Source organism: Phyllostomus discolor, chromosome 3 (assembly GCF_004126475.2).
Source record: "Phyllostomus discolor isolate MPI-MPIP mPhyDis1 chromosome 3, mPhyDis1.pri.v3, whole genome shotgun sequence".
Classification (NCBI taxonomy): domain Eukaryota; kingdom Metazoa; phylum Chordata; class Mammalia; order Chiroptera; family Phyllostomidae; genus Phyllostomus; species Phyllostomus discolor.
Window position 1 is genome coordinate 196607909 of NC_040905.2, and position 11381 is coordinate 196619289.

An 11381-nucleotide genomic window follows, 5' to 3' on the forward strand; every position below is an offset into this window, starting at 1 on the left:
TTGAAACGTTGTGTGTTCGGTAAAGGTGAGTCCTTCCGTGATATCCCACTGCACTGCATGCTCTGTTCCCTAGCTGACAAGAAAGGACCATGCTGACACTCATCTCAAGCAGATTTATCATGACTGACACGGGGACCTGTCTCTATAGAGAAATGCCCTACTGGCAACTGTCTGTCCGTCAAGCCAAGGTAGGCTTCTCATTCTTGGACGCTCAGGGACCCTCAGAGAAACAAGGGGATGACTCTGTCTTTTCTAACTCGCCTCCCCTACTCCCCAACCCCCCTGCCCAGAGTTAGTTTGTAGCACCTGGGCAGCAAAGACACACTCTTGGCTGAGGCACATTGCTGGGCTAGAAGCTGTCCGACGTGTAGCCCGCCCAAAACACCAGTGTTCTCAGGAAAGCAAAACACACCTGGACGGGAAGTGGCAGCTCCGTAGAGCAGGGGCGTCCCCTAGCTGTCCCCATTTTCCCAGTAATGCCACCCCTTCTCACTGTGTCCTGGCACGGGCAGTCTCGTGGGACTCAGACACCCTCTGGTCCCACCAGCAGGAGCTGGAGGAGCAGCAGATTCGGATTTGGGAGCCAACTTCAGACACTCCAACAGACTCAAGCTCAGGGAGCAGCTGTCACAGTACTCACCCGTCCACCCCCAGACCTCAGAAAGGAAACACGGAGTGAGACTAGGGCTCTGTCGCCCAGACGGTCACATACACAGTGCACACACACACACACACACACACAGTCACCTGCCTCGCTTGAGGAAACCTCAGCTGTTGGTCTGTTTGTTTCACAAACCCTAAAAGGAAGCCTTGCTGACAACCCACTTCCGGCCCACGATCAGCTCAAGGACCCTTGCAGCCACCCACAGGCCTGAGGAGAAGGGGGCACACCCAGCCGTGACCCACACAATTGCTGAGGAAGCCCACGACAGCTGTGAAGGCGGACCGAGCTAGACTTCCCTTGATCAATTCCAGCCAACAGTGAGGACCCTTATCACTGACCTTGGCAAATAGTGCAACCTTCACAATAGACCTTGTTCAATTATTTTGCAATGGATTTAGCTGTAGGTTTTACTGGTTTCTTCGCTTTCTGCTATTTCTGTGTCTGTAACTTCCTCTTCCCTCCTCCTCTTTCTTTATCTTCTTCTGGTACATCTTGGAGTCTCTCTATCAGAAAGTATTCCTGGATGGTAAACTTTCTGAATCTTTGCATGCCCACATATATCTTAATTTTGCTCTCATAATTTAATTATAGGTTAACTGAGTATAGAATTCTGCATTCAAAATAACGAAAGGCTAAGTCCATGGAGTTGAGAATTTGGGGTTCAAAATCATTCCCTCTGAATTTTGTCTTCCAGCATTAGTGTTACAGACCAGAATCGCGGGCTAGTTGGGTTATAAATTCCACTCCAGTGATGTGTCTCCCACGAGGCCCATACCAGGCTTTGGGGATTTTCTCTTTATCTTTGGAATTCAGAAATTCCATGAAGACAGAGTCTTTCACTATGTTTGCCCAGCCCCCCCCCAAAGTCCCTTTTAGCTTGTATATTTGCGCTTTTCTTCAGCAGAGACATTTTTGTCATTAGTTTCTTTATTTCATTCTTTCAATTCTTTCTATGTATTCCCTTCTGGAATTTATGGTAGGCAACTCCTAAAAACTTGCTTCTAGCCTCTCTGACTCAGTGTTTATCTTACTTTCTTCATCTGCTTTGCCTTTATTTACGGAACGTGGGGGCCTACCCTCGCCCAGCCTTCCTGTGTGCTGATGTGAACTTCATCCATACCTCTTCTGTCCTTCAGTCCATCTGTCGAAATATTTTTTATTTTGGCAATGGCGCTTTTCATTCCCAAGAATCCTGTTTCTTTTACAGGATGCTTTTAAATTTCCGCAGATGTGATAACTTCTTGAATTCCCCTGAGCATACCAACTGGCATATTTTAAAGTTCTTTCCTGCTTACCTCTGTTTCATCAGGAGGTTGATTATTTATTTACAGAATTTGAGGAGTCTTCTACTGGTTTCCCTCAGGTGTTTCATGATGGCTGACTGCCTGTTCTTATTTTCTACATGAAAGTCTCATCTGTTTAGAATTAGTAGTTTGGATGCATTTCCCCAGCCCAGATGAAAATTGTTTTCTTAGGAGTAAATCTGGTGACAGGGTCCTAGCTCCAATCCCTTTGGGAGTGGGAGGGGGAGCTGGGTGGTGGCTACTTCTCCAGCTCCAATGCGCTCTCTGAGAGCTGCTTGTATCACAGCTCTCATCTTACGGATAAGCAGTAAGCTTTACTTAAGAGTTTCACTTTGGGGAAAACATTCACAGCTAGCCATTTCTACAGTAGAAGATGGGTACAGATGTTTTTGCCCCCTGTGACTGAATTACCAGCTCACTAGCATACCAGTTCCTTCTCCTTGTTCCTGCTCTCTCTGAACTTGAGGTTATTCTGGAGCTCTAATTCGAAGGTTCACTTTCTTGGAGGTACTCTCTGCTTTTGTGGGGTTGTAGGTACATTGGCTCTTTCATGTAATATGATCACATTTGCTGCGCATCTTCCACAATCCATCTCTATTTCGGTGCTCTGATAATAATACCCTGCCTGGATTTCCAGTACTGCTTTCAAGTGATTCTTTTTTTCTTTCCATTTTTTAAAAATCAAGGTATAATTTATATACAGTGAAACACATAAACATGAAGTGCATATCTCTACTTCCAAAGTCCTCCTATAGGTCACTTTTAGCTCTTACTTGTCTGTCTGTCTTTCCCACCAGATTGTAAGTTGCTCACGGTCATGGCGAGTGCCATATTACCCAGCCATCCCTGCATCTGGCCAAACTCCAGGTGCCTAGGAAGTGTTCTGCATACTTGGAGAAGAAAGGAATGGGGTCAGTCGTTGTCAGTCCTGGGTTGTCAGCGGGTGTTAATATTCAGCTCAGATGCACATCCTTGGAGCGAGCTGGTGTAGAAAAGCACCAGATTAGTCATCTGTCTACATGTCTCATTTCCTGTTCATTCAAGGGCTCGGTGGTTACCAGATGCTATGTCCCCAGATGCCTGTCTCCCACACCGTCTCCAGGACTCTGACGATGCCCCACATTGTTCTGACTTGCTCACACGGTTGTTTTAAAATGGATATCAGTGAGAGACTTTGAGTCTGTGCCAAAGGGGGAATGGAAAAGGAAGCACGTATTAGCCAGTTCAGAAGGTTTCTTAGGCTTTGATTTTCTCTGGCAGGTTTGCAGAATAAACCCTCAGCCCTCACAGGTGATCTCTAAATCTAATTATTCTTTCACATCTCATATCATGGCAGCTACTTCTCAAATACAATTTGCCAATACCAGCCACACGATCGGGCAGGCGGGCCACAAACACGAGAGGCTCACAAAACACAGGTTGCCACATGTCATCTAATTCAAGCCACCTGCGCCCGCCGAACAGCCCAGCTCTCCGCATCACCAACGCGCCAGCTGCTCTCCAAACCCCCTTCCCTCCTTCTCAGGCCCGTTGCGTTCTGTTTAGGAGACTTTTGGTTGAAGTGACTTACAATGATCCAAAATGTCGAAAGCGAAACTGGAGTGTATTTATGGCTCCCGTAACTGAGAATGTTCCCTGACAGATCTGACTTCAGGTGCGGCGTGACCGGACGGACACAAATGGTGTGGCCGGACTCCAGTTCCTTCCTCTCAGCTCGGCCAGCTCCCTGCTCCGAGTTCCCCGCACGATCCTAGGATGGTGGCGGCAGCCTCCTCTCGGCTTTGCCTCCAGAGAACAGAGAAACCGTCTCTTGCCCGAGAGTGACATAAAGCTCTGAGCCTATTTGTCCCTGGGGACAAATGCCCACAGCTAAACCACCGCACTGGATAGAAGAGGATTGATAGATAGCATAGGGCAGCGATTTTCAACCGGTGTGCCCCAGGAATTTTTAAAACAGGCCACACCTGACCCTTTATTCAGGAGCATGGACCCCTTTTTCCTTCAATTGTCACATTAAAAAAATGACAACAGCCTACACGTTGATAGCCATCCACCGTGTGAATCACAAATGTGTTGGTCAGATGGGCAAAGAATATAATATATCCCTTTGGTGTGCTGCAGAATTTTAGTAGTTAGTTTATGTGTCTCACGGGATGAGAAAGGTTGAAAGTCGCTGGCCCGGCCTAGAGCCACCAGGGCCCGCGCTCAGTGTGGTCAGCTTCACCCAAAACCCTGGGGATGGAGCTGGAGAGAAGAGGGTCCCGATGGAAATGCAGGGTGACGTCCTACCCGAAGGGGAGAAGTGGTGGACAGCCAAACCAGCAGGTGTGGCTGCAGCTGTGAACCCACTGCTGGCTAGGCGGAATCCCTCTCCTCGCAATTTAACTACACACCTTTCACACATCACACCTTGTTGGAGCTGGACCTGCTCTCTGTGGGGCGCTCTAAGACACGGTTTGGGGTCTCTCATAATTCTGGGTAACACCTTTTTGTGCAGTTGTTTTACACTTTATTTCCCTGAAGAGTTTATTTATACCCCTAACTAAATACGATACTCTGGACATCGTCTGATCAGTGTAGAATCAAGTGGATGGATCTTTTCCTGCAGATCCTGATAGGAAGCCCTTGCAATACCCTCCAATCTTGTCTCACTCCCGTGTAGGACCTTCTGTGGGTACCCAGCACATTTGACTTTATTGAAGGCAGCCCATCGCAGGTGCCCTCCGGTCTTCCAGAACGCGATGGCTCCAGAATGCACCGTAAGTGGCTTTCTAGAAAGCAACTCTCCACCCCACCCAGGAGAGATGGGCCTGAGGTCTCCTTGGTCTGGCTCCCAGGCTGGTCTGAAAGGGCAAGGAGACTGCTTGGCTTCCGTAACCTGCCCACTACACTTGTAGCCTCTGCAAAGGTGGAGGAAGGACTATGCCTTCTAGGTCAACCCAGTGTTCAAGAAGCATTTCTGTCTGGCTTTAAACAAAGGCTGAGGGGGGCCTCAGAAAAAGGCCTTCCAGCTGCCAAGATAAGGAAAGCTATCATGAAGGACGAGGCCTTTAAACTAGAGCTCAAAGATGGGTGGGCTTTCAACAGGTGAAAAGGGGGACCCCACAGGGAACATGAGATAGACAGAAAAGGTCTTTTCTCTGAAAAAACTGCATGTACAGGAAGCTGCTAAGGAATGGAGGTATCTGATTTGCTATGGACACTGCGAGAAAAAAGTCAGCAATTAAAAGGAAGCTAAAAGGAGAGTTTTGCTGTGCCTAGCCCTGAGCCTCCACACCTCCCGGGGCTTCCCCAGGACAGGTCTCTCAGCCAGGATGCTTCTTAACTGCAGCAAGAGGAGCCCCTTGCCTGAACCCCACTTTTCAGAGGGCCCTGCCTATTACAAATATATTTGAAAAATTACATGTATTGATGCCCAAAGTAGCCCTTTCTGGTTCATCACCTGATTATAAAAGTAATACAGGTGAACTATGGAACTTTTTTTTTCCCAAAAATAAACAGTCTTTACAGGGCTCAGCCTGGGAGTCTGAGGGTCCTGAGGACCTCTGTCAGGTTTCTTTCCCACGTTCTCTTCGGCCTGCTTCCACGGGCTTGTGAGCTGTGCCGCCTCCCGTAATGGACCTCGGCTTTCTCCTTCCTCTTCCCCCCGGGTGACCGGCACTGCCTGGCTCTTCCAGCCAACCTTGTGATCCAGGGAGGACTTGCAGGTAGGCTCAGGGTGCATAGCCCGGAGCGCAGGTCTTTTCTTGTTATGAGGTCTCATCAAGGCAACCAGGTGAGGCGCTCAGGGCGGCCTCACCTGGCTTGGTTGTGGGAACAGCCTGCCGTGTACTATCCAGATGCTGCTGCTGGAGGCTCAGGAGTGGAATGGTTAGTGTTCATCCGCCTGCAGAAGGAAGGCCAGGTACTTTACCTACTTTCTTTAGAAATTACCAGAAATGTTGATGCCCTCACAGCATACACTGTCCCCCCCACCCCAGCAGGTACTGCTCAGCCACAATGGACTGCCAGGTGCATGATGGGTCTGAGCCACTGAGCACGGGGCCCTGCCCCTCTGCCCTCTCTGGCAGCTGCCTGGGAAAGTGGAATGTTTCCATACAGAAAATTATAAAGAAGACTTGGCATACACATGAAAATTAAATGATTAAAAACCACACGAGTGTCCTGTCACTCAGAATACTACTCTTGGCATTGGCATAGCAACCTGTCACTCTGATCCACCACTCCCAGGGTGAGCCCCCTCCAGACGCAGGACACGTTCCTTCCCCGCTGCTGCGCCACATTCTTGAAGCAAGAGGTGGCTGCTTGCAAATGCAGGGAGGATTGAGAAGTGAAAGCACATACGAAAGAGAGAGGCAGGTTAATTGATTTATTAAACCCCTTCTCTGTGATAGTACAGCTGTAGCAGATCCTCGCTTGATGAAGGACATTCCCCAGGAGAGCTGAGCGCTCACTTTCTGTTTTCCTTCAGGTTCTAGTTCATGGCTCTTGCGGTACTCACAAATTCGGGCAGTTTTTGCAACAGTTGCTCACAACAGCCAAGGAACATCTACAATACTAACAACTCCTGTAACTTTCAAATGTGTGAATACAGAGATCTGGATGTAATGCAGATGAAGCATCATACCAGTTCTTTACGTTGGCAACTACATGAGTATTAAAGACTAGAGCTGTGAATAGGTTTATTTTTATAAAAATATCTGATAAGATTTAATGAAGTCTTTACAAAATTAAAATCAGTTTTGTTGAAATGATTTTGACTTAACATGTTAATATTAACTGATTTCTATTTTACTCCCAACAGTTTTGAATATTTTAGAAAAAGACATCTTGAAAATATATCTTTCTTTTCAGATTTTATTTTTAGAGAGAAGGGAGGGAGATAGAGAAACATCAGTCAGTTGCCTCTCCCATGCCCCCAACTGGGGACCTGGCTCACAACCCATGCATGTGCCCTGATTGGGAGTCGAACCGGCAACTTTTTGGTTTGAAGACCAGTGTTCAATTCACTGAGCCACACCAGTCAGGGCTTGAAAACATATTTAAATAATTACATTTTTTAATTTTAATTTTTATTTACTGTTTTTGATAATATATGTTCAAATTTTGTGCTCTGTGAACTTAATTATTTTATTTTTAATCCTTCATGATTAAATCTGGCCCACCGCCTGTGTTTGTTTTATAAATAAAGTTTTATTGGAACACAGCTATGCTGCTCAACATTTACATGTTGTCTATAGCGGCTTTCATGTTACAGTGGCAGAGTCGAATAGTTTTCACATTAACCATATGGCCCATAAAACCTAACATTTTTACTATCTGGCTCTTTATAGAAAAAGCTTGTCAACCTCTGCTTTGGATAATTACTACCAAAGAGAATACAAATTTTGTGAAAAGCTCTCATGTCAACATCATTTTGCTGAAATAAACACAAAAAGCCAACTGTTATGGGATATATGTGTATATAAATCTTATAAATTATGCATGTCTTTACTGCTCACCCAAACACCACCGGCTTCACAACAGAACACTCAGACATGTGCATGATAATTAGACTGAGTCATCTTTAAAAGCCTGTCAACTTTTAGCCATGTAAAAGTTAGAGCTTTCCACCTATTTTTCCGCTCTGTATTCAGGAAGGTGTATTTTCCATGTGAGGTATGTTCACTCTGTCCCAGGCTCTGCAAACACAGGGGCAGGCGTGCTAGCGTGTGCTCTGAAACGTGCCAATGATCTGCCCCACCGAGGGCTTGAGACGGCCCCGTGTGGAGGGCACCGTTCCAGAACGACTAACACCCTCGCCCTGTGCCCTGCGTCAGGTTGGGTGGCCATGAGGACACCTGGGCAGACACGGTGCCTGGAAGGACTCCTCTCCTCTTCTGCGACGGACCGGTAGGAGCAGCTTTGGCCCTCGAAGCCCTGCATGAACTTCCAGGCCAGGTGTGTGGGAGGCTCTGGCCTTGGGACGAGCTCCTGAGGGGCTGTTGGCCCAGGGACAGCACTCCTGGCCACGCCAGCAGCCTGGCATTTCCTCCACCTGCTGTGGTCGCTGGCCACGGCCTGGGCTCGGCTCAGCTCTGCCTGCCCCAGCACAGCCTGGATGCCAGCGAGACTTGGTATCTCTGCAGCTCAGAATGTCAGGGCCCATCCATGTCTGCTGTTGGGGGCGGCACCCGTTCCCAAGATGTCAGATAAGTTGTCCTTAACTGCTGTCAGATTTGGCCGATAAAAATACAGGATGCCCTATTAAATTTGAATTTCAGATAAACAACAAAGGCTGTTTCAGTATAAGCAATCATGCAATTTTATTACATAATATGCCCCGTGTGTCTACATCTCAGACAAGGCGTTTGGTTACAGGGACATTTAAGAGTCATCGCTCTTCCCCTTCTGAGGAGACTTTGGAGGCCATGGGTTTTAGATGACACCGCTTAACGACGGACGATAGTTGCCCAGCCTATGGAAATGAACTTGTATTCCTTGCTGGAAGCTGTGAAGATTAAGGGTTTATCTGTTCCCACAGTATCACCTAGACTGACTCCACAGCATCCTCCAGGACCCGGCCTAGACTTCGCTCTGGCCCCTTCCTCCCCTTGTGCTCCTGGTGTCTCTATAACCCCTCCTCTTCCAATGCTTTATACTTACTCAGTTACCTTTCCGCCTCTCACCAGGCACAGGAGCCTTATCTTGTTGATGCTGTGACTGCAGGAACTCATGTAATAAGCACTGAATACTGGAGGGTGTGCTGAATGAATGAATGAATGAATGACCAATGATTTCCCAAGTGTGGAGCCAGGAGTTAGCTTCACATTCACCTTGGTCTCATGGAGGACATTGCCTCTCCAGGGTTCATGTCCGCTATTCCATAAATAAAGGATTGCCTCCCTTGAACAGGTCTTCAATCTTGGGACATTGGTTACATGTAGCTGTGTTGCTTACACAGTGGCTGGTCATCAGAAGAGTAAGAGATGGTGGGTAATGACATTCATTCTTAGTCACAAATTAAAAGAGGAACATGACGATGACATTTCCACTGTGAGAAAAGGTAGCCTGGCATTCAGAGGCCCTGATCGCAAGGCTATGTCTGCACCCAATTGCCTGAACTTCCCTGGGATGTCTCATCCTGATGCAGAGCATCTGAGCCCATAGTCCACTTAGGAGAAAGAAGGAATTATCACTCCCCTGAATGTTTACTCTTGGTCAGTGATTCTCAACCAAAGGGTGGGAAGGGCACATATCAGAATCTCAGAGTGGATGAAGGCGTAGAAAATATTTTTTTATTTTAAAAGCTAATTTTCCTAATACAAAATACAGAGGTTCAAGTGGGACATGCTAGGCTGTTGAGCGCGTGGAGAATACGGAACAAGAAAGCCTTCAGAACAAGCTGTCGGACCAACGTGGCGCTCAGCACACGTTTGCCAAAGGGTGTTATTTGTACTGCGTGTTTGGTACCATCTGTGCTCCAGTTCCTACTGTAAACACAACGCAAGTGTTCTTCATTTGCAGGGAAGTGGAGGTTTTTACTTGAAAGCAAGTTCTGATTTTGCATCCTTAAGATGTGGCGAAAAAGACGCGGCTTTGATGGGTGTAGCAAGGGGAAGCTGCAGAGACAATTCTTTGGGGCAGTTTGGCTGTGAATGGCGAAGAGAAATAGAAAAGTAGGCAGAGCAGCATTGAGGATTTTATTCCTTAAGATTGGAGGGGCTGGAGCATGTGTAAAAGGCTGACAGGAAAATCCAGTAGAGCTGACAGGGTGGAAGCGGCAGGAGAGAATGGACAAGGGAGCGGGGTGATGGAGCACGGATGGAATGCAGAGGCGAGAGAGGAAAAAGGAACAAAGAACCCGTGTGGCTGCACTAAATCTTGGAGTCGACGGCAGGCTGCTGGGGGCTGCGGCCCATCAAGTCAATTAGGGGCTGAGTAGAAAACCTGATTTGCCTATTTGTGTGCCTATGTGAACGCTGATGCCAAATCTGTACAAATTTCTTCGGTTCCATACTAAAGGCTGTGGGTGGTCAAAGAACAGTCACTTGGCTAAATTTAGAAACTATTAGCCTACCTTGAGTGGCTTCTTCAAACTTTTCAATAAAGGCTAACTTGAAATTGAGCTTGTTTTGTTCGGAATATAGAACTGAAGCCCAGCAGATGATTGAGTCTGAAATTTAAAGGTGCAAATGCTAATCTGGTTTGCTCCTTCAAGCATTTATAACACAAACCCCTTTCTAGACTCTTCAAGTTGGTATTAAAATGTCACTTTATTTTCTCATCTTGATGATGCTCTAAAGGACAGATTTTGAGATTGGTTTCCAAGAAAAACAAATTTCCACCACATCTAGTTCAGCTGCAGGATAAATTCAGGCTAACTTTCCCTGCATCGGGGTAGACCTAAACTTCCTCTGTGAAACTCTGCGGGGGAAGTCTTCCTTCTTGATATTCAGCATTTGCCCCCCCCCCCCCCCACACACACAATGTGAGGACACAGAAGGCAGCCATCTGCAAGTCAAGGGTAGAAGAAACCAAAGCTGCCAACACCTTGATCTTGGACATCTAGCTTCCAGAACTTGGAGGAAATACATTTCTGTTGTTTAAGCCACCCAGCTTGTGGTACTTTTGTTATGGCAGCCCTAGAAAACTAATACATTGTACAAGGGAATATCTGGCTTCTTTGGGAAAGACAGCATCTGGGAAATCTATGTTTTGTGGGGGACATCATGGAAGAAGTGATGGCCACCCTCAAAATGTACAGGTCAGGGCAATAGTTTCAGTAACGGTAGAGGTCTTGAATACATATTCTAAAAGATAGTTGTGCCACTGGGATTTGCCAGCAAATTCCCAGAGCCCTAAAGTAGTGGCGAGCAGGTGTTTTTGTAGGTTGAGACAGAGCCTCTGTTTACTTCTGTGAGAGCTCACTCAGCTTTCTGTGCATTTGATCGTCTTGCAGCTAGGTTCAGACGAGATGCTGGTCTACAGTAACCAGTCTGCTGCCCACCGTCACCAGAAGCCACAGGGTCTATTAACGGTCTTGGGATTTTTACTGCAAGGGTGGAGGATGGGGACTAATGAGGGAAAATACTGGGTCTGGTTCCACCAGAAGCTCCTGCCAGCTGCAAGGAAATGGCAGATCTTTATTTATCCAATAGATGAGGTGCTGTATGCTGGTCTCTGTGTGAGCGCTTTATTTCTTAAGGAAAGGCTGCTGAGTGAGCAGGGGCTACCATCAGAACCCTGTAATCCCTACCTTTATGCCCTTGTCAGACTTTAGAGTAGATTCGTCGAAAAGTGTCATGCACCAAGCACAGAAGCTAACAGGTAATTCTGTAGCTTCTAACTTTTTTTTTACAAAAAAAAATTGATCTGAGCATATAAAGAGCATATCTGAGCATGATCTGAACATATAAAGATAATATGCCTGT